This window comes from Oryx dammah, unplaced genomic scaffold (assembly GCF_014754425.2).
Source record: "Oryx dammah isolate SB20612 unplaced genomic scaffold, SCBI_Odam_1.1 HiC_scaffold_21, whole genome shotgun sequence".
Classification (NCBI taxonomy): domain Eukaryota; kingdom Metazoa; phylum Chordata; class Mammalia; order Artiodactyla; family Bovidae; genus Oryx; species Oryx dammah.
This window is the reverse complement of record NW_024070205.1, coordinates 2,593,459-2,618,038: the sequence shown is the minus strand read 5'-3', so window position 1 is coordinate 2,618,038 and position 24,580 is coordinate 2,593,459. Positions and strand designations below refer to the sequence as shown.

The following is a 24,580-nucleotide window of genomic DNA, read 5'->3' as shown; positions in this document are numbered from 1 at the left end:
TTTCTGTCTATAATATGTCATCTGCCAACAGGGTCAGTCTCACTTCTTCCTTCCAGTGTGCATGCTTTTATTTCTTTTTCTTTTATCACTCTTGTGGCTTGGACTTCCAATAAGAAGTTAGAAGTGGTAAGAGCAGGCATCCTTGTCTTATTTCTGGTTTTGAAAGAAAAGCTTTCAATTTTTCATTGTTGAGTATGATGATAGCTGTGGGTTTGTCATAAATGGCCTTTATTATGATAAGATATGTTTCCTCTCTACTAACTTTCAGAGCTTTTATCATAAATGGTATTGAATTTTGTGAAATGCTTTTTCTGCATCTATTGATATGCTTATGATTTTTATCATTTATTTTGCTAATGTGGTATATTCTGTTGATTGATATTCAAGTGTTCAACTCTCTGCATTCTTGAATGATACTTTTTATATTATTGAATTCAGTTTGCTAATATTTGTTGGAGGATTTTTCCATCTGTGTTCATCAAGGATATTGGCTTGTAATTTTCTTGGTATTTTTGTAGTATTTTTGCCTATTTTTGGTATCATGGTAATGCTGATCTCATAACATTAGTTTAGAAGCTTTTCTTTTTCTTCAACTTTTTGGAAGAGTTTGAGGATAGGTATTAACTCTTCTGCATTAATAATCGTTTTGTAAAATTCACCTGTGAAGCCATCTTGACCTGGACTTTTGTTTGTTGAGAATTTTTTGATTACCTATTTAATTTCATAACTAGTAAAGGCACTATTCAGATTTCCTATTTCTCTCTCGGTCTTCAAAGAGTGTGTGTTTCTAGGACATTTTTCCCCCTAGGTTCCAAGTTTGGGGCATATAACTATTTGCAGCAGTCTTGTGATATTTGTATTTCTGTGGTATTAGTTGTAACTTCTGTTTCATGTCTGATTTTAGTTTTTAGTCCTTTTCTTTTTTTGTTCTTGGTGAATCTGTTTAAAGGTTTGCCAATTTTATCTTTTCAAAGAATCATCTCTTAAGTTTCATTGATCTTTTCATTTTTTTAGTCTCTGTTTCATTTATTTCCATTCTGATATTTTTTTATTTCCTTCCTTTGGGCTTTGTCTTTTTATTCTTTTTCTAGTTCCTTTAAACATCAGGTAAGACAGTTTGTTAGAGATTTTTCTTCTTTTTTAAAGTAGATTTATGTCACTATAAACTTCCCTGTTTGAACTGCTTTTGCTGTGTCCTACATATTTTGGAAGGTTGTGTTTTTATTTTTTTAAGGCATTTTTAAATTTTCTCTTTATTTGTTGATTCAGTAGTATATTGCTTAGTTTTCTACTTATAGTCATTTTCTAGTTTTATACTGTTATTGTCATAAAAGATGCTTGATATAATTTCAGTCTTTTTAAATTTCTTGGGACTTGTATTGCAACCTAATATTTGATCTGTACTTGTGAATGTCTCATGTGTACTTGAAAACAATGTGTATTCTGGGGTCTGGGGGTGGAATGTTCTGTATGTATACACACACACATATAGATATAGATATGTGTGTGTATATAAAGTTCATTTGGTGTAATATGTCATTTAAGGCCGTGTTAAGTTGCTTCAGTGCCGTCCAAATCTTTGTGACCTTACGGACTGCAGCCAACCAGGCTCCTGTGTCCATAGGATTCTCCAGGCAAGAATACTGGAGAGGGTTGCCAGGCCCTCCTTCAGGGGATCTTCCGGACCTGGGGATCAAACCCACATCTCCCATGGCTCCTGCATTGCACACGGATTCTTTACCACTGAACCATCTGGGTAGCCAGCCAGTGTTTCCTTATTAATTTTCTACCTGGAGAATCTTATCCATTGCTGTAAATGGGGTATTAAAGTTCCCTACTATTATTGTTTTCAATTTCTCTTTTTATGTCTGTCAATATTTCCTTTATATGTATAGATTTTCTGATATTGGGTGATTGAGTATTTATAATTGTTATGTCTTATTGTTGAATTAATCCACTTACCATTATGTAATGTCCTTTTTTGTCCCTAGTTATAGTCTTTGCTTTGGAGAAGGAAATGGCAACCCACTCCAGTGCCTGGAGAATCCCAGGGACGGGGGAGCCTGGTGGGCTGCCGTCTCTGGGGTTGCACAGAGTTGGACACGACTGAAGCGACTTAGCAGCAGCAGCAGCAGCAGCAGCATAGTCTTTGCTTAGAGTCTATTTTGTCCATGTATTACTACTCCAACTTTCTTTTTGCTTCTATGTGCATGGGGTATTTTTCCCATGCCTTTATTTTCAGTCTGTATGTGTCTTTGGATTTGTAGCAAATCTTTTAGGCAACATATATATGGGTCATGCTTTTCTTTCTTAATCCAGTCAGCCACCCTGTGATTATTAATTGGACCCTTTATTCCATTTATCTGGGCTTCCCAGGTGGCTTGGTGGTAAAGAGTCTGCCTGCCAGTGCAGGAGACGTGGATTTGATCCCTGGGTTGGGAAGACCCCTGGAGAAGGAAATGGCAGCCCACTCCAGTATTCTTGCCTGGAAAATCCCATGGACGGCAGAGACTTATGGGCTACAGTCCATGGGATCACGGAGTCAGATGACTGAGTGAGCATACATGCACACAGTCCATTTACATTTAAAGTAATTATTGATAAATGTATACTTATTGCCATTTTGTTAACTATTTTCTGGTTGTTTTTGTAATTTTGTCTGTTCCTTTTTTATTTTCTTGCTCTCTCCTTTTTTGATGTTCCTTTTTTTCTTTAATGTGTTTGGATTTCTCTTTATTTTTATGTATCTGTTATAGATTTTGTGTTTATTGTTTGCATGAGGTTCATGTATAATAATCAATGTATGTATTAGTCTATTCCAACCTGAAGTATGAACACATTCTAAAAACTCTGCATTTTTATGTCTCCCTCCTTGCGTTTACATTTTTTATGTTATAGTTTACGTCTCTATAGTTTTGTGTATCCTTTAATGATTGTAGTTACCGCTGATTTTACTGCTTTTGTCTTTAACCCTTTATATTAGCCTTGTAGGCAGTTGATCCACTACCTTTACTGTCTGTTTGCTTTTACTGGTGAGATTTTTCCTTTCATATATTTTATTATTTCTAACTATGTCCTCTTTATTTCTGCTTAAAGAAAACCCTTTAACATTTCTTATATGACTGATTTAGTGGTGATAAAATCATGTAACTGAGGCTCTGCTGGGAAACTCCAGATATTTCCTTTAACTCTGTATAATAGCCTTTCTGGATAGACCACTCTTGGTTTTTAAGTTTTTTTAATTTTTATTTTATATTGGAGTATAGTTGATTAACAATGTCGTATTGGTTTCAGGTGTATAGCAAAATAATTCAATAATACACATATCTATATTTTTTCAGATTCCTTTCCCATTTAATTTATTGCAGAATATTGAGCAGAGTCCCTATATTGTACAGTAGATCCTTGTTGGTTATTTTAAATATAGTAGTCTGTATACGTCAATCCCAAACTCCTAATTTATCCCTCCTCACCCCCAGTTTTCCCCTTTGGTAGCCATAAGCTTGTTTTCTGAATCTGTGTATTCCTGTTTGCTTGTTTGTTTCAGGAAGAACTCACTCAGGGCTCTTTATTTTATAGCCAAAATGAAATGAATTCTGCCAACAACTTGAGTGAGGTTGAAAGCTGTCTCTGAGCCTTTGCATGAGGATGCAGCCTACAAACACCTTGATTGTAGCCTGTGAGCCCTTGAGCAGAGGACCCAGTTAAGTCACACCTAGACTTTTGACCACAGAAACCATGAGATAAAACATGTGTATTGTGTTAAGCTGCTCAGTTTGTGGTCATTAGTTACACAGCAATAGAAAACTAATACACCTGGGAAGACGGCCCCTCCCAGCAGCAGTTCCCTGCTCGGAAGTCAGTTCTGACTCTCGTTCAGTGGGGACCTGACCTTTGCTCTGCAGGCCTTGCTTCAGCTCCACTTTGCTTCCCACCACGGTGCCCCTTCTGCCAGGCTCCTTGGTCATCCTGCACCTACTTCTTGATCTCATCTGTGCCACAGAAGAACCAGGTAAAGTTGCTCAGAAATGCTAAATATTAGTACCTTTATCGCACCTCCTTGAGTTGGTGTGAGAGCCACACGAGGGCCATCATTTTCAGAAGTCTGAAACAAAATGGGGCCAGATTTTCTTCTGCCTTCAGTGTTATCTTTACGTGTTCAATGCACAGAAATCAGGGCACACATTCTGGTAGTCTTTCTCCTTTTCTCTTCCTCTATAATCTCCTTGGGGAGATAAGGGTGAAACCTCCTTCTTGCCGCCTCCTCTCCCAGCAGCACATTCTTTCTTTGACAGAACAGGCCTTCATTATTACAGAAAGTTTTATTTTCTACGCTAGGGGAGGAGTCCATGAATTTGGCAACTCCAGGTTGAATTGGCAGCTCCAGGCTTGGTTTCTGATATATTAAAGAAGGAGATAAAGATATTAAACTCCCTCGTTCATTTGTTCATTCATCCACTAAATATTTGTTGAATGCCTGCTCTTTGTTGAGAGTCTGTTACTGGGCTCTGTTCATAGCAGACGCAGCCATAAACAAAACAGAAAATAGCATTCTCCTGGAGATTATGTCACTCAAAAGGAATGCCTGACATTCACAGTTATTTCTTGCTGCATAATCTTAGTTTGCATACTAGAAGCTGGAAAGCACTTCATTCTTTCTCTTTGCATCCTTAAAAAAGTAATGTATTTGTTTGTTTTGGGCTATGCCGGGTCTTTGTTGCTGCACAGGTGTTTCCTCCAGTTGTGGCAAGCAGGGGCTCCTGTCTCATACAGTGGATGGGCTTCTCATTGCAGTGGATTCTCTTGTTGAGCCTGGGCTCTCGGATGCACAGGGTTCAGTAGCTCTGGCACACAGGCTCAATAGTTGTGGCACATGGCTTTGTTGCTCTGCAGCATGTGGGATCTTGCTGGATCAGGGATCAAACCTATGTCTCCTGCATTGGCAGGTGGATTCCTTACCACTGAGCCTCCAGGGAAGCCCTTATTTGCATCTTTGAGTGAAAAAATCCTTCTCTCTATCCCCTCCACCAGCCAGATGTCAACGAATATGATGGTCTCATACTCAAAAAGTCAGAATAAAAAGCACATTAATGGCTTTCAAAATACTGCAGTCATTGAAAATGTTTCAGTTCAGTTCAGTCACTCAGTCGTGTCTGACTGTTTGTGACCCCATGTACTGCAGCACTCCAGGCCTCCCTGTCCATCACCAACTCCCAGAGTTTACCCAAATTCATATCCATCGAGTCGGTAATGCCATCCAACCATCTCATCCTTTGTCATCCCCTTCTCCTCCCGCCTTCAATTTTTCCCAGCATAGGGGTCTTTTTTGATGAGTCAGTTCTTCACATCAAGTGGTCAAAGTATTGGAAGTGATCATTCCTTGTAAATTTAGTGTTAGAAAGTGTTTTATAAATATTTTTTTCATTCTTATTGTTTCTTTTTTATATTGTGTTTTTTAAATATAAATTTATTTATTTTAATTGGAGGCTAATTACAATATTGTAGTGGTTTTGCCATACATTGACATGAATCTGGCATGGGTGTACATGTGTTCCCCATCCTGAGCCCCCCTCCCACCTCCCTCCCCATGCCATCCCTTGGGTCATCCCAGTGTACCAGCCCCAGCATCCTGTATCCTGCATTGAACCTGGACTGGTGATTAGTTTTTTATATGATATTATATGTTTCAATGCCATTCTCCCAAATCATCCCACCCTTGCCCTGAGCCACAGAGTCCAAAAGACTGTTCTAAACATCTGTGTCTCTTTTGCTGTCTCACATACAGGGTTATCGTTACCATCTTTCTAAATTCCATATATATGCATTAGTATACTGTATTGGTGTTTTTCTTTCTGGCTTACTTCACTCTGTATAATAGGCTCCAGTTTCATCCACCTCATTAGAACTGATTCAAGTGTGTTCTTTTTAATGGCTGAGTAATACTCCTTTGTGTATATGTACCACAGCTTGCTTATCCATTCATCTGCTGATGGACATCTAGGTTGTTTCCATGTCCTGGCTATTATAAACAGTGCTGCGATGAACATTGGGGTACGTGTGTCTCTTTCAATTCTGCTTTCCTCGGTGTGTATGCCCAGCAGTGGGATTGCTGGGTCATAAAGCAGTTCTATTTGCAATTTTTTAAGGAATCTCCACACTGTTCTCCATAGTGGCTGTACTAGTTTGCATTCCCACCAACAGGGTAAGAGGGTTCCCTTTTCTCCACACCCTCTCCAGCATTTGTTGCTTGTAGACTTTTGGATCGCAGCCATTCTGACTGGTGTGAAATGGTACCTCATTGTGGTTTTGATTTGCATTTCTCTGATAATGAGTGATGTTGAGCATCTTTTCATGTGTTAGCCATCTGTATGTCTTCTTTGGAGAAATGTCTGTTTAGTTCTTTGGCCCATTTTTTGATTGGGTCGTTTATTTTTTTGGAATTGAGCTGTAGGAGTTGCTTGTGTATTTTTGAGATTAATTCTTTGTCAGTTGCTTCATTTGCTATTATTTTCTCCCATTCAGAAGGCTGTCTTTTCACCTTGCTTATAGTTTCCTTTGTTGTGCAGAAGCTTTTAAGTTTAATTAGGTCCCATTTGTTTATTTTTGCTTTTATTTCCAGTATTCTGGGAGGTGGGTCATAGAGGATCCTGCTGTGATTTATCTCCGAGAGTGTTTTGCCTACGTTCTCTGGAGCTGTTGTGAACAGTTTGGGGTCAGTTCATTTTCAGATAGTTCCTTGCTCTGGCTTATACTTCTCAAGATCTATAGGCCCCTTCCTATGTGGTTGGTGCTAACTGCAGGGTTTTAATCTGTTGCACCTGTCACTCCCAAAGCGGTGCCCTCCGTTTGTTTTAGCTTCTATTTGCTGGTCTCTTCAGTGTCTGATTTCCGCCCTGACACAAGGGGGAGGTGGTGGTCACTTTTTTAGGCTCACTTGTTCAGTTGCGCTGTGGGGAGGGAAGAACACTGCAAGTATCACTGGCTGTGTGGGGCGTGCACACAGTGTGCCCCTGCTCCCGGCATGTGAGCTTTCATGGTCTACGCTGCTCAGGCTCTAGGTTGCTCTGCCGGGAACTGTCTGAGGCGGGCCCTGGGTTGTGTGCACTTCCCAGGTCTAAGCCACTCAGGTTCAGATCTCGGGTACTTCTCAGAGGCGCAGACTCGGTTGGGCCTGCATTTTGTGCCCTTCCCCGGTCCGAGCAGCTCAGGCGACCAGGTGCTTGGCGAGCGCAGTCACCGCCAGGTGGGGCGTGTCTCTTATCGCCTCCCCCGTCCCAGACGCTCGGTTTTCTGGGTGTACAACAGACGCGCCTTCTCAGGCGTGCCCTGTGTCTCTTCTGGGGAGCTGATCTCTGGCTGCAACCCTCCCAGCGGGTGTCGACCATCCAGAATCCCAAGAAGTCTTGGTTAGAAAGGAAGCCTGCTTGCAGTTTGGTAGAAGATGCCTCTCTGGGGCCCCGAATGCCCCCTTCTGGTTCTGTCTGCCCTTGCGGGCCTGTCTCCGGCGGGGGATTGGCCGGTCGGCAGCCGGCTACCTCTGCTCAGTCCTTTGTTCTGTGAGCGGGCCTGGTGGTGTCTTAGGTTGGGGCTTTTCAATGGATAGCTATCCCACAGTCTAGGTTGCTATCTCAGGTTAGTTCCCTCAGATTGCCCTCGGGGCATTCAGGCCCAGTCCTGACCCTGAGCAATGCAGCCCGCGCCCCCCTGTCCAGCCCCCGCTTGCTAGTGGTGGATGCGAGTGTCTGGGCTGCTTCTCATCTGGGAGTTGCTGTTAGGCACGTAATCTCTGGGGTTTCATTATTTATTTATTTATTTTTCCTCCCCATTATGTTGCCCTCTGAGATTCCAAGGCTCTCCACAGACCCACCGGTGACAATGTTTCCTGGTGTTTGGAAACTTCTCTCTTAAGATTCCCTTCCCTGGACGGATCTCCGTCCCTACCTCTTTTGTCTCTCTTTTTAGCTTTTATATTTTGTCCTACCTCCTTTTGAAGACAATGGGCTGCCTTTCTGAGTGCCTGATGTCCTCTGCCAGCATTCAGAAGTTGTTTTGTGGAATTTGCTCAGCGTTCAAATCTGTATTCCTGTTTATAATAAGTTCATTTGTATAATTTTTCTTAGATTCCACATGTAAACAAAATCATATGATATTTGTCTTCCCCCATCTCACTTCAGGAAATATGATAATTTCTAGGTCTGTCCATGTTGTTGCAAATGGCATTATTTCTTTCTTTTTAATGGCTGAGTAATATTCCAGTAATATTCCACATCTTTATCCATTCCTCTGTTAATGGACATCTAGGTTGCTTCCGTGTCTTAGTTATTATAATAGTGCTGTGGTGAACAGCTGAGTACATGTATCTTTTCAAATTATGATTTTTCTCCAGATATATGCCCAGGAGTGGGATTGCTGGATCATATGATAGCTTTATTTTTAGTTTTATAAAGAAATTCCATACTGTTCTCCATAGTAGATGTACTGATTTACATTCCCACCAACAGTATAGGAGAGTTCCCTTCCCTCCATGTCCTCTCCAGCATTTATTTGTAGACATTTTATGATGGACAGTCTGAGTGGTGTGAGGTGATAGTTCATTGTAGTTTTGATTTGCATTTCTCCAATAATTGGAGATGCTGAGCATCTTTTTGTGTGCCTGTTGGCCATCTGTGTGGTGTTTTTTTTTTTGTTGTTGTTGTTGTTGTTAAATATTTACTCAGGTCTTCTGCCTAACTTTGGATTGGTTCTTTGTTGGTGGTGGTGTTTTTTTGTTTTTTGTTTTTTTTTGTTTTTGTTTTTGTTTTTTTTTGACCTGCATGAGCTGTATGTAAAATCTGCAGCTTAATCCATTTTCTTTTGCACTGTTTGCAAATATTTTCTCCCATTCTGTGGGTTGTCTTTTAATTTTTTTATGGTTTCTTTTGCTATGCAAAAGCTTTTAAATTTAACTAGGTCCCATTTGTTTACTTTGTCTTCATTTCCATTACTCTAACAGATGGATTGAAAAAGATATTGCTGTGATTTACATCAAAGTGTGTTCTGCCTATATTTTCCTCTAAGAGTTATATAGTGTCAGGTCTTAGATTTAGCCCTTTAATTCATTTTGAGTTCACTTTTGTGTATGGTATTAAAGAATGTTCTACTTTAACTTCTTAACGTGTATAAGTCCAGTTCTCCCAGCACCATTTATTGAAGATACTGACTTTTCTCCATTGTATTGTCTTGCTTTCTTTGTTATAGATTAATTGACCATAGGTGTGTAAGTTTACATCTGGGCTGTCTATCCTGTTCCATTGATGTATATTTCTGGTTTTTTGTGCCAGTACCATATTGTTTTGATGACAATAGCTTTGTAGTATAGTCTGAAATCAGGAAGTCCGATTCCTCCAATTCCATGTTTCTTTCTCTGTCTTGCTTTGGCTATCTGGGGTCTTTTGTGTCTCCATAGAACATTTAAAACTCTTCATATTTTTTTTAAGCTCTGTATGATAGCCTTTCTGGGTAGACTACTCTTGCTTGTACATTCTCTCTTCTCAGTACTTAGAATATATTGTGCTGCTCCCTTCTGCTCTGTTAAAGTTCCTGCTTAAAAATCAGCTGATGGTTTTATGGAGGTTTCCTTGTACTTAACTAGTTATTTTTCTCTTGTTGGTTTTAAGAATCTCTCTTTATGTTTAACGTTGAAGTTTTAAGTATAATATCTCTGTTTCCTGGACTTGGATGCCTGCTTCCTTTACCAATAGGGAAGTTTTCAGCCATTATTTCTTGAAATAAGTCTTCTGCCCTTTTTCCTTTCTCTTCTCCTTCAAGGAACCCTATAATAAGAATGTTAGTATGCTTGATGTTATTCCAGAGATCCTTTAAGCCAGGGTCCCCAACCTCCAGGATCTAACTCCTGATGATCTGACGTGGAGCTGATATAATAATAATAGAAATAAAGTGCACAATAAATGTAATGTGCTTGAATCATTCTGAAACCATCCCCTCCCCAATCCATGGGAAAAGCTGTCTTCCATGAAAGCCATGCCTGATGTCTAAACGGTTGGGGATCATTGCTTTAAATGATCCCCTTTTCTTCTTTTTTGCTTTGCAATTTGGTGATTTCTTCTACCCTTTCTTCGAGATCACTGATCCATTCTTCTGCTTTATCTAGTTGCTGTTGATTCCATGTAGTATATTTTTCATTTCAGTTATGGTATTCTTCAACTCTTACTGGTTCTTTTTTTTTTACTCTTGGTTCAAGATCTTACCATGTTTATCCATTCTTCACCCAAGCTCAGTGAGCATACTTATGACCATTATTTTGACTCCTGTATTAGGAGATTGCATGCACGCTCAGTTGCTAAATTGTGTCTGACTTGGCGACCCCACAGACTATAGCCCACTAAGCTCCTCTGTCCATGGGATTTCTCAGGCAAGAATACTGGAGTGGGTTGCCATTTCCTTCTCCAGAAGATCTTTTCAGAGATTATGTATCTCAATTTTGTTTAGTTCTTTTTCTCTGGGGTTGTCTTGCCCTTTCATTTGAAACCTATTTCTTTGTCCCCTCACCCTGCCCATTCTGTGTGCTTATTTCTGTGTATTCAATAGTTCAGCTACGTCTCCCATTTTTGAAGGGGTGGGTTTATGTAGAAGGTTCTCTGTGGGCCTCAGGAGAGCAATCCTCCACGGTCACCAGAGCCAGGCACTCCAGAGTGTCCCTGTGTGGATTACAAGCCCCCTCCTTTAGTGGTGACCCGTGGTTGCCGTAGGTGCATTGGTGGGTGGGGCTGGCCAGTGTGACTGTCTGTGAGGCCTGGTTCCTGCAGGCAAACTGGTTGCCTATAAACATCTTCTTCTTTTTTTTTTTTTTCTGATAACAGTCCCAGTTTATTTTAGCAGACACCTTGTTTGCTCCTTCTTTTAGTAGAAAATCTATAGCTTTTCCTTGTAAAAATAAAATAAATATACTGTATAGACTGAGTTATAAGTAACAGGATTAGCTGAACTAAATGGCTAAGAAATAATTATTTAAAATGGAGGTTGAGAATTAATTTTATCAAATGACTTACAGATATTATTATATAATTTGAGTTTTTTTACAATGATAATTGAAAACATTCCTAATACTTTCATTATTGTCTTCCTAAACTTAGTTAAGTTGGTTATGGTGAATTATCTTTTTTTTTTTTTTTTTTACTTTACAATTCTGTATTGTTTTTGCCATACATTGACATGAATCCACCACGGGTGTACACATGTTCCCAAACATGAACCCCCCTCCCACCCCTCTCCCCACAGCATCTCTCTGGGTCATCCCCATGTACCAGCCCCAAGCGTGCCATATCCTGCATCGGACATAGACTGGCAATTCGATTCTTACATGATATTATACATGTTTCAATGCTCTTCTCCCAAATCATCTCACCCTCTCCCTCTCCCTCTGAGTCCAAAAGTCCGCTATACACATCTGTGTCTTTTTTGCTGTCCTGCATACAGGGTCATCATTGCCATCTTTCTAAATTCCATATATATGTGTTAGTATACTGTATTGGTGTTTTTCTTCCTGGCTTACTTCACTCTGTATAATCGGCTCCAGTTTCATCCATTTCATCAGAACTGATTCAAATGTATTCTTTTTAATGGCTGAGTAATACTCCATTGTGTATATGTACCACAGCTTGCTTATCCATTCATCTGCTGATGGACATCTAGGTTGTTTCCATGTCCTGGCTATTATAAACAGTGCTGCGATGAACATTGGGGTACGTGTGTCTCTTTCAATTCTGCTTTCCTCGGTGTGTATGCCCAGCAGTGGGATTGCTGGGTCATAAGGCAGTTCTATTTGCAAGTTTTTAAGGAATCTCCACACTGTTCTCCATAGTGGCTGTACTAGTTTGCATTCCCACCAACAGTGTAGGAGGGTTCCCTTCTCTCCACACCCTCTGCAGCATTTCAAAATGGATTAAAGATCTAAATGTAAGACCAGAAACTATAAAACTCCTAGAGGAGAACATAGGCAAAACACTCTCCGACATAAACCTCATAAACAGCAGGATCCTCTATGATCCACCTCCCAGAATTCTGGAAATAAAAGCAAAAATAAACAAATGGGACCTAATTAAAATTAAAAGCTTCTGCACAACAAAGGAAAATATAAGCAAAGTGAAAAGACAGCCTTCCGAATGGGAGAAAATAACAGCAAATGAAGCAACTGACAAACAACTAATCTCAAAAATATACAAGCAACTCCTGCAGCTCAATTCCAGAAAAATAAACGACCCAATCAAAAAATGGGCCAAAGAACTAAATAGACATTTCTCCAAAGAAGACATATGGATGGCTAACAAACCCATGAAAAGATGCTCAACATCACTCATTATTAGAGAAATGCAAATCAAAACCACAGTGAGGTACCACTTCACACCAGTCAGAATGTCTGCGATCCAAACATGTTCTTTTAAGCCACTATCTTTGTAGTTGCTAACTACAGCAGCCATAGAAAACTAACACAACGCATGATCTTGAAAATGACATTGATTATAACTTTAAGTAGAAGTTCATAATGGAGTGTTTCCTCATGAATAAAGGTGTATATATTTTAAATAATAAAGTATTTCCTCATGATTAAATCCTATTTTGTGTGAGTTACAATTAAACTATCATGTGTAGACCTTTGGCTTTTTTAAGTTAAAAGTTCTGTGCCCTCTGTAGTTTTATACTCTTCTTTTGGTTCAGAGAAAGTGAAACTTCCAAATCTTGTATCCTTTTGTTAGTAGTAAAATAATAATTAAAAAAAAAAAACATTGTCCATATATATTTCTCCCTTAATAATAACAATTTCTAGTTGCTCTTTCTTGAACTAACTCACCTACTTCCCAGGAATAAAAAATATATAATTAAGCAAGGGAAACTTTGCAATGTTTTAATAAGGTATTCACTTTATTTCTGAACTATCATTTCATTTAAAAAATAAATAAATAAAGCAAGCAAAGGTAGATTTCCTTTAGTTATTTCTTTTAATTCATGGTTTCAAAATATCACAACTACCTAAACAATCCTGTTTTGAACTTCAAAACTGACTTAGGAATCCCTTGCATACTGAGACTATATTTTCTGGATGTTGTATTCACTAACAAATTTTCTAAAATTTTGAGAGAGTGCTTGCCAATAAAAAGCACTTTTTTTTCTCACATTTTCATCCTGCTCCTCTGGGACTGAGAAACTTGGACCCACCAGTCCAGCTCTTGGATAAAATCATATCAGTGCCAGGAGGGAGCAGCCCCATAAAAGAGGCTGTGTCAGCAGTTCTGCGTGCATTCTTATTTTTAGTGATTCCTAAGTGTGCCATAAAACATCTATTGTAAGCTGAAACTTGACACACCAAAACCTCAGCCTAGGAGCAGTTTTATTTTTCTTCAATTTGGAGGAAAGCATCTCAATGGATTGAATTTCCAGAAACATTAGAAGTTAGGTGTTACAAAGATTCCCTGTGTTTTCTTATAATAAGATAGCTGGCTTCTTTTAATTACAGAAAAAAAAGGATGATGCTATTACCGTGGCTCCCTCCCAGCCAGAAAGGGCCAGAGGTTGACTTATTTGTTGGTTAACCAGTGGCTATGAAAACACCGCACTGCTGTCTGTTAAAATAATGATTAAATGACGTGAAGTTGCAATTTACAAAGAAAGTCTTTTACAGCAAACACTCCCCTAACAAGACCATACAAAATCCTGTCTAATAGTCTGTCAGGCCAAATGAAAATAGTATCTAAAATGAAACACAACCATATTACCAACTTGAACTAAATGACAAGGGGCAAAGGCCAAACTGAATTCGTCTGAACTTGCAATCTTTTTAAAGAGATGAACATCATTAAAAGGAGAATGAGAAAGCTCAAAATAGGCAAGAAGATTAAAAGAGACAATTGTTTTAAATGAACTCAAAACTCTAGGCCTACACAGATGATACACCAGAACAATGAAAAAACAGAGATGGAATTGCAAAACCACACTGTATCTGAGGAAACGTGGAAGTTGCCAGAGAACTTAAAAGGGCCAGTGTTGCCCAGGCTTCACAAAAGGAATAGATGGGTTTAGAAAATGACAAATCAGGAATAGGTTGTCTGTCTTCAGAAATATTACAGGAAAAAAATTGGCAAAAAATTGTGTGACCTTAGAAAATAATCAAAGGAAAGCGTTACTTGTCAGAAATCCTTATGAACGGTCCACCTCCGCTCCACCCTTCCGCACCTGCTCACTTGCAGTTCCTCGCCTGCCACTCTGCTGTGCCCATTTCTCTGGATGGACTGTCATCTTCTGTTTCAAGGCTCAAAGCCAAGTCTTCCTTAATTTCTTCTCTTCCTTTGTATTCATGTCAAATTGCTTGGAAGACATTTGGAGAGTTACATGATTCAGGTTCTTAGAGGACATTTTTAAGAATGTTTTAGGACAACTCAACTTGCTATTCTCTTTGTGGAAACGTCAAACGCAACAACTTCTGCACTTCACAGATTTTGTTGTGGGCCCTTGAAAATGTTATTATGCTAATTATTTGTCATGACCATTTGAAGCCTTCCTGGGTTTAGTTAAAATCAACTTTTATGATTCTTTATGAACCTAAGAGAACCTGTAAACAACACTTCCTTAATAAGAGTCCTTCTTATTTTTGAGGAGAGTAAGCAAGATCCCCTGGACAAGGAAATGGCAACCCACTCCACTATTCTTGGCTGGGAAATCCCATGGACAGAGGAGCCTGGTGGGCCTCCATCCATGGGGTTGCGAAAGAGTCAGACACAATGGAGTGACTAAACAACAATTTAATTCATGGCACAGAAACTTTACCTTCATCAGTAGTCTTTCACTCACCAAATCCTGCTGATATTTAAAGTCATACAGACCCTGGATGGCGCTTGTTTAGTCTCTGAGTTGTGCCCTACTCTTTGCAGCCCCATAGACTGTAGCGTGCCAGGCTCCTCTGTCCATGGCACTCTCCAGGCAAGAACACTGGAGGGAGTTCATTGCCTTCTGCAGGGGATCTTCCCGAGGGAAAAATAAATACCTCTATCATCTACCTTTGTTAGTTTCATTTTTTAAAAATCTGTTGCAAACCCTAAGCCACTTTGACAGTTCCCAGTTGTAGATTCTTTGATAAATGCCAGCAGCCTGTGACTGTCGGAAGCAAGGGGGGACCATATGCCCTTTTGCCCTTATCCTCACCACCTATAATGATGTTACGGACCCAAACACTAAGGATGAACTTGCTGTGCATGCAAACATTTATTATCAAATGGATCCCAAATAATCATAAGGCCAGCTCCTGGAGGTGGGCAAGTTCTTTGCTTTCTGGCTTTGCAGGCATTCCAATCACCACTTGGCAATAAAGGTTACCACAAGGTGGAAGCAACAGGATTCTTTAGGCAGGACCAGCAGACCTCTTCTTGTTCATCCTCTCCTAAGTGGAAGGAGTCAAAACCAGTTTTTCTCTAAAGGTGCTAGACTGTTGAACTTGCTATTATATTTTTTTCTTATAAAGATGTAGATAACTATATAGTGTTTCTAGCCAATAACATGTCTTGAATACCACTCAGTTGTCCAGTTATTTATAATATCCTTTATCTAATTGACAAGCCTTCTTATTCAGTCATTCATACTTAAAATAGTTGCTCTAGACTCGCCTGTGTTGTACATTCTTGATTGTCAAGAGCAAACTAAGCACCTTCCAGATTCCGGATTGCTGTTGTTTAGTCACCAAGTCGTGTCCTACTCTTTCGACCTCATAAACTGTATCCTGCCAGGCTCCTCTGTCCACGGAACTCTCCAGGCAAAAATACTGGAGTGGGTTTCCGTTCCCTTCTTCGGGGGATCTTCTCGACACAGAGAGCAAACCTGTGACTCCTGCATGGGCAGGCGGATTCTACACCAGTGAGCCACCTGGGAAGGCCCAGATTCTGGATGAGGGTACTTTATATGCTAACAGCTCGCATAGATCCTCACCTAAGATACAGATTAAAGAAAAACTACACACCTGAACATGCTGCTTATACTGAACTATTTTAAAGAGAAATAATAGACTATGTTCTTAAAAAATGATTTAAAAGTTATAAATAGGATTCCCATTTTATCAAAATCAGGATACTTTAAAAAGCAACAACAAATAGTAACTTGAAAGATCCCAGAGAAATTGTGTCTGGTCGTTCTACATACAAAGGATAGTTCTTTAAATAACATTACACGTATATTGGACTTCCCTGGTGGCTCAGAGAGTAAAATGTCTGCCTACAATGCAGGAGACCTGGGTTCAATCCTTGGGTTGCGAAGATCTGCTGGAGAAGGAAATGGCAACCCACTCCAGTATTCTTGCCTGGAAAATCCCATGGAGGGTGGAACCTGGTAGGCTACAGTCCATGGCGTTGCAAAGAGTCAGATACGACTGAGCAGTTTCACTTTCACACATATATTACTGTCTCATTTGATAATTTTTATTAATTTGGTTGCCTTATTATCCAGTTGTAAGAGCTCTCTCTCTGTGTAGCCTCGATTTAAGTCCCTTTTGAGCTGTATGTACTACAAATGTTTTCATGGTTTATGGTTTGCATTAAGAGTGTCTTTCTTTATAAAAGAGGTTTTTATTGTGATGATGACCAATTTATCAATTTTTCATCTTATGGTAATCATTTTGTGTCCCAAGAAACCTGTGCCTACTCTAGAATTATAAAGATTATATCCTATGTTTCTTTTTAAAATTTTCGTGGTTTCAGCTTTCACATTGAGTCTCTGGTCTCTTCTAGTTAGCTTTCGGAAGGTGTGAGGTAAGGGTCAAAGATGTTTTTTCCCATGTGAATTAGTAAAAGTTCATTTGTTGAAAAGGCCTATTCTTCCCTCCATTAAATTACCTTGGTCACTTATTGAAAATCAGTATGTGTCAATTTATTTCAGGACTCCCTGCTCTGATCTATTGATCTATATACTTTGTCTTATACTAATACTCAACATTTTGATTATTGTAACTTTATTATAAATCATAAAAATCAAAGTGTGAATCATACAAATTTGTTCTTTTCCTTTTTAAAAATTGTTTTAGCTATTCAAGTTCCTTCCAGTCAATTCTACCCCTAAAAAAAAACCCCTGAAATTACAGAATCTGAGGATTAATTTGGAAAAACTATATCTTAACATTGAGCTGGACAAAAAGTTTGTTTCATAGCATTTTATGCAAAAATCCAAGTGGACTTTTTGGCCAGCTCCAATATAATCTCCCAACGTCTGAAAAGGATGCACTTCACCACTTCTTTAAGATTTCTTTAACTCCTCTCAGCAGCATTTATAGTTTTCTTTATGGAATTCTGATACACCTTTCCTAATTTATCCTTAAGAAGTTTGTTTTTGATGCTTTTGTACATGGAATTATTGTATACATTTACTTTTTCATTTGTTTGTTGATAGGATACAGAAAAAAATGGCTCTTGTCTATTGACCACATGTGCTTTGACCTTGCTAAATTCACTTATTAGTTATAATGAGCTTTTCTGGTGGCTCAGATGGTAAAGAATCCACCTGCAATGCGGGAGACCTGGGTTCGACCCCTGGATTGGGAAGATACCCTGGAGAAGGGAATGGCAACCCACTCCAGTATTCTTGCCTTGAGAATCCCATGGAAGAGGAGCCTGGTGGGCTACGGTCCATGGGGTCACAAAGAGTCAGACACAACTGAGCAACTAAGCACAGTTATAATAGCTCTTATGCAGATTTCTTGAGATCTGCTACACACATGATCACATTGTATAGAAATAATGAGAGCTGTACTTTTCTCTTTCCAGCCTGAAAGCCTTTTCATTTTCTTGTCTTACTTTTGGAGGGCATCCAGTACAATGTGTTATATAGCAGCTATGAAGGACAACATTCCTATTTTTCTTAATATTAGAGATTTGTGTTTAAATGTATGTTATCTTTTGGTTTAATAGATACTTCTTATCAGGTTGATATAATTCCTTTATTTAGTTTACCAAGAGATTTCATCTTAAGCGTATAGCCATCTAGATGATTATGTTTCCTGTTTATTCTATTTAATGTAAAGTACTACATTTTTTCTTTTTGTTTTTATTTATTGATTTATATTTTCCCTTTATTCTGATAATGTGGTTAAATACATTAATTATTGATGTGTGGTTGTTTTGAATGTTAATATTGCATCAGTGGGATAAATCCCTTTGGTCTTGAAACCATAAATTGTATTGTTAACATTTTCTTTTCTTTTAATATCTTTCTCTGGTTATCAGTTCAGTTCAGTTGCTTGGTCATGTCCGATTCTTTGTGACCCCATGGAATGCAGCATGTCAGGCCTCCCTGTCCATCACCAACTCCCAGAGTCTACTCAGACTCACATCCATTGAATCAGTGATGTCATCCAACCATCCTCTGTCATCCCCTTCTCCCACCTTCAACCTTTCCCAGCATCAGGGTGTATTAAAGTGAGTCAGCTCTTCAAAACAGGTGGCCAAAGTATTGGAGTTTCACCTTCAACATCAGTCCTTCCAATGAACATTCAGGACTGATTTCCTTTAGGATGGACTGGTTGGATCTCCTTGCAGTATTGGGATATACAGATCTGAGAAATGCTTCCTTCTCCTCTGTTCTCTGAAAGAGTTGATGAAAGATCTTTATAATTTATTATTTAAGTTTTTGATAAGTTTACAAGTGAATCCACCTGGACCAGAAGTAATTTTGAAAGAAAGTTCATGCTATGAATTCATTTTTTCTTAGGTATGTAGCTAGTGAGAATTTCAATATTTTATCTTCCAGTTTGTGTAATTTATATATTTTAAGAAATCTATTTATTTTATCTAAGTTGGCAAATTTATTGGAATAAACTTGTTAATAAAATCTCTTATCCTTTACATGTCCATAGGGTCTGTAGTGATGTTCCATCTCTTATTCCTGATATGAGAAGTAACATGTTAGAAGACTTGATATTGTCCTAGAACTTACCAATGCTCTATTCATTATTTTTTCCAGTTTTCTTTTTTCCCTTCTTTGTGCTCCAGCTTGGTTAATGGCTATTATAAAATCTTTAACTGATCTTTTATTTTGAACGATCTAATCTCCTATTAATCCCATCCAGCATATATTTGACTTGAGCCTGCATTTTTTCAACTCTAGAAGTTTCATTTGGTTATTGTAAATATGTCATTTTCCTCCAAATTGTTAATCTTTTCTTTTTAAATCATAGAAATTCATTAAAGTTGCTCCTTTCATTCTTTCTGTGTCTAGTGACTGATTTTTCTTAGAGCTAAAATGAGTCTCATGTATGTCATGGATCTAGCAGTTTTTGGGTTAGATGGTTGGCAGTTCAATGTTTTGATCTGTTTGCTGTCCCCTTTAAAGATCTAGATGGTTTTTGTGTGTTGGTAGCTATGTATGATACCTTATTGGTCTATCCTGTTCTGTTCTGTTACTAAGTCATGTCCATCACTTTGTGACCCCTGTGGGCTGCAGCATGCTAGGCTTCCCTGTCCTTTACCATCTCCCAAAGTTTGCTCAAATTCATATCCATTGAGTCTGTGATGCTATTCAACCATCTCGTCCTCTGCTGCCCCCTTCTTCTTTTGCCTTCAATCCCTCCCAGCATCAGGGTCTTTTCCAATGAGTCAGCTCTTTGCATCAGGTAGACAAATATTGGAGCTTCAGCTTCAGCACCAGTCCTTCCAATGAACACCCAGGACTGATCTCCTTTAGGATGGACTGGTTGGATCTCCTTGCAGTCCAAGGGACTCTTGAGAGTCTTCTCCAACACCACAGTTCAAAAGCATCAATTTTTCAGCACTCAGCTTTCTTCACAGTCCAACTCTCACATCCATACATGACCACTGGAAAAACCATAGCCTTGACTAGACGGACCTTTGTTGGCAAAGTAATGTCTCTACTTTTGAATATGCTATCTAGGTTGGTCATAACTTTCCTTCCAAGGAATAAGCGTCTTTTAATTTCATGGCTGCAGTCACCATCTGCAGTGATTTTGGAACCCAAAAAAATAAAGTCTGACACTGTTTCCACTGTTTCCCCATCTATTTGCCATGAAGTGATGGGACCAAATGCCATGATCTTCATTTTCTGAATGTTGAGCTTTAAGCCAACTTTTTCCCTCTCCTCTTTCCCTTCCATCAAGAGGCTTTTTAGCTCCTCTTCACTTTCTGCCATAAGGGTGGTGTCATCTGCATATCTGAGGTTATTGAGGTTTCTCCTGGCAATCTTGATTCTAGCTTGTGCATACTAGGAAGGGAGAAATATCAATAACCTCAGATATGCAAATGACACCACCCTATGGCAGAAAGTGAAGAGGAACTGAAAAGCCTCTTGATGAAAGGGAAAGAGGAGAGTGAAAAAGTTGGCTTAAAGCTCAACATTCAGAAAACAAAGATCATGGCATCCAGTCCCATCACGTCATGGGAAACAGATGGGGAAACAGTGGAAATAGTGTCAGACTTTATTTTTTGGGGGTTCCAAAATCACTGCAGATGGTGACTGCAGCCATGAAATTAAAAGATGCTTACTCCTTGGAAGGAAAGTTATGACCAACCTAGACAGCATATTGAAAAGCAGAGAAATTACTTTGCCAACTAAGGTCCGTCTAGTCAAGGCTATGGTTTCTCCAGTGGTCATGTATGGATGTGAGAGTTGGACGGTGAGGAAAGCTGAACGCTAAAGAATTGATGCTTTTGAACTGTGGTGTTGGAGAAGACTCTCAAGAGTCCCTTGGACTGCAAGGAGATCCAACCAGTCCATCCTAAAGGAGATCAGTCCTGGGTGTTCTTTGGAGGGAATGATGCTGAAGCTGAGACTCCAGTACTTTGGCCACCTCATATGAAGAGTTGACTCATTGGAAAAGACTCTGATGCTGGGAGGGATAGGGGGCAGGAGGAAAAGGGGACGACAGAGGATGAGATGGCTGGATGGGGCAGGAGGAAAAGGGGACGACAGAGGATGAGATGGCTGGATGGCATCACCGACTCGATGGATATGAGTCTGAGTGAACTCCGGGAGTTGGTGATGGACAGGAAGGCCTGGCGTGCTACAGTTCATGGGGTCGGAAAGAGTCAGACACAACTGAACGACTGAACTGAACTGAACTGAACTGATAGTCTTTAAAGATAGTTTAGCTCTATTAGGCTTATCTTTTTAGAATCTCTATTTAGTATCTTGCCAAAATTTCAAGTCTCCTCTGTGTGATTTTTGGATTTTTTTAAGTATTGCTTTCCTTTCTGGTGGCTCTGCCTTATAAATTCCAGCCACGTTGGCTTCCCCACACACTCATCTCTCTGCTGTGTGAGACGCACTTTGCTTAGATCATGCTTCCTTGCACTTAGTCTGGAAAGTGCCTCCGGCCAGAAAGCCAGAGTAATATTAGGGCTTGCTTTTCCTCCCATCTCAGCAATCATACACTTTGTGCTGCTTGTCGTTCGTGGCTATAAACAATTGTTCCATATTGTCAACTGAAACAAATAGACTGTCAGAAATTCCTCCAGCAAAGATGGATTTATTTGGGATCAGCAAAGAACTGCAATTTGGGATCTGAAAACATGGTAAGCCACCTGCAAGTCCCCACACGGCAAGGGAAGGAGAATGCTTTTAATAGAAAATAGGAAGTCAGAATCGGGAGGGCTATGCAGACAGAGAGCCCGTGGCTTTTCATTGGCTGAGTTCTTGCCAGTTAGGACTCGTTCTTCTTCCCATTCGCTCTGTTCTTATACCAGGGCATGAGAGCTTCCCCTGCTGATCTCCCAATTCTATTTAGTTGAGATTTTTATTAATTTTTTGGAGTATTTAGTCCTGTTTTCTAATCATTTCCTGTTAGGCAAATCTGGTGACAGTTACTCCATCATGACTAGAGGTGAAAGTTAAGGTGCTCTTTTAAAAATACATACTTTTAATGATGCTATTAGGAGGAAAACAAAACAGCTCATAAAACTATTTTCATCTGTATGGCAGTTTATTAATATATACTCCTAGAAAGGAGACAAGTGTGTAGATTTAAAACATGGCTGTGGGGATTGGTAGTGAAATTCTTTCCTTTAGCTTTATTTTATAAATTTTCAATAGCCAATATACATTTATTTTTAAATTAGAAAGATTGTTATTTTTTTTTTACTAAAGCATAGTTGATTTACAATGTTTCAAGGTATACAGTGAAGTGATTCAATTATATAAATTTTTCAGATTCTTTTCCTTTATAAGTTATTACAAGATATTGAATATATTTCCCCATGCTATATACTAGGTCCTTGTTTATCTATTTTATATATTGCAGTTTGTATCTGTTAAACCCAAATTCCCAATTTATCCCTTTCACCTGTGGTAACCTTAAGATTATTTTCTATATCTGTGAGTCTATATCTGTTTTGTAAATAAGTTCATCTGTATTATTTGAGATTTCATATATAAGTGATGTGCTATGCTGTGCTTAGCCACTCAGTCATGTCCAACTCTTTACAACCCAATGGACTGTAACCCCCCCAGCACCTCTGTTCATGGGGATTCTTCAGGTAAGAATACTGTAATGGGTTGTCATGCCCTGCTCCAGGAGATCTTCCCGATCCAGGGATTAAACCCAGGTATCCTGCATTGCAGGTGAATTCTTTACTGCCTGAGCCACCAGGGAAGCCCGCATGTAAGTGGTATCATATATTTGTCTTTCTCTGTCTGACTTCACTTAGTATAATAATCTCTGGAAAAATGTTATTGTAAAAGTTCTGTTTAGAATGTTGTATGATATAGAAAATGGTATGGTCTTTCTATACCATATACTTTTTCATAAGCCTTATTAACATGACATTGAATAAATACAGGCTTATGAATTCCAATTATTAAATTTAGGGAGGCTTTCTCTACACACCACATTTGAAAAGTTGGGTCATTGTTAATTTAAGACTTAACAATGGCCACGAACCTTAGAGTTGACAGGAACTTCAAAGGCTTGTCTGTTTCAGTCTCTGTAAGTATCTGATGTTTTACAAAGTGATTTTGTGGAGGTTTGATAGTTAATTAATAACAGAATCAGAACTAATTTCCATTATAGGGGTTTTCTGAAACTAGTCCAAGCTGCATCCTTCTTTGAAGAGGTCTGGAGGTAACATAGGTTAACAGGTCATTTCTAAGTAAAAGATTTAGGTGTTCATTAGAATTAAGAAAGAAAGCAGGACTAGATGATGCTATTAATCTAAGACTGTAAAACTGGGTAGAAAATTAAGTTTTCTGTTGAGACAAAATTGGAATATACTTCCAGCTAGAATAAGGATGCATTTTTATATTTATAGAGGCACACATTTATTTACCATAAATAGGATTTTACTGTGTGAAAATGCACTCATATATATATATATATATATATATATATATAACTCATTAAATGACTCATTGGTAATTAACAGGATCAGTTTAACTCATTTATGTGAAAATGTCATAGAAAGAGCCCTTCTAAGTAAGTTAAACATCTGCAATATCATTTGTATTAATAATTTGTTAAGCAAACCTTACCTTCATATACATAAAACAGTAAGCTTTAGTTCAACTCAGATCAAAATAAGACAACTTCTCTATTAATTTGTCCGGAACAAATGAGGTTTTATTAAAGACAGTCATGATTCATACTCTGAGATACACTTAATTCTCTTTGTATGTTCCTCTTGTGGCTTTGACACTAACCTCAACAAAGTTGGGCAAAGATGGGCAAGGCAGCCATTAGAATTGATTGTTGATCTCATCTCAAAATGCAGTTATTCTCTTCATCCAAAGTTACTTTAATCTTCATAAGAAGCCCAAGTTGGTGTTCAGTTGCTAAGTCATGTCTGACTCTTTGTGACCCCATGGACTGCAGCATGCTAGACTTTCCTGTCCTTTACTCTCTACCGGAGTTTGCTCAAACTCATGCCCGTTGAGTCAGTGATGCCATCTAACCATCTTGTCCTCTGCTGCCCCCCTTCTCCTCTTGCCCTCAATCTTTCCCAGTATCAGTCTTTTCCAGTAAGTCAGCCCTTCACATCAAATGGCCAAACTATTGGAGCTTCAGCTTCAGCATCAGTCCTGGCAAAGAATATTCAGGGTTGATTTCCTTTAGGATTGACTGATTTTATCTCCTTGCAGTCCAGGGGAGTCTCAAGAGTCTTCTCCAGAACCACAGTTTGAAAGTGTCCACTCCTCAGCAGTCAGTCATCTTTATGGCCCAACTCTCACATCCACACATGACTACTGGAAACACCATAGCTTTGACTATACATGCACCTTTATTGGCAAAGTGATACCTCTTCTACTTAATATGCTGTCTAGGTTTATCATAGCTTTCCTTCCAAGGAGGAAGTGCCCTTTTATTTCGTGGCTGCAGTCACTGTCCACAGTGATTTTGGAGCCCAAGAAAATAAAAATCGGCCACTGTTTCCCAAGATGCAGTCTCAAAACCTCCCACATCCCCAAACCCCTCCTCTGTGCCTTTGAGACATGTTACTTTTCAGATGTAAAATCCCAGTATGCCCATCCTCTTCTGTGAAAGTATGTTTACATTCTGCTACTAAAGTGGGGATGCTCCCTAAGGATACTGATTCCACAGAAAATGCCTCTC

The 24,580-nt window shown here is 39.0% G+C and overlaps 1 long non-coding RNA gene across 1 annotated transcript; it reads left to right on the top strand.

The window, feature by feature from the left end:
* Positions 1-416: 416 nt before the first annotated feature.
* On the top strand, positions 417-18,785 carry LOC120880439. Its single transcript, XR_005725032.1, has 3 exons — positions 417-506; positions 6,550-6,560; positions 18,775-18,785. It is a non-coding gene; the product is annotated as an uncharacterized LOC120880439 (long non-coding RNA).
* Positions 18,786-24,580: the final 5,795 nt, after the last annotated feature.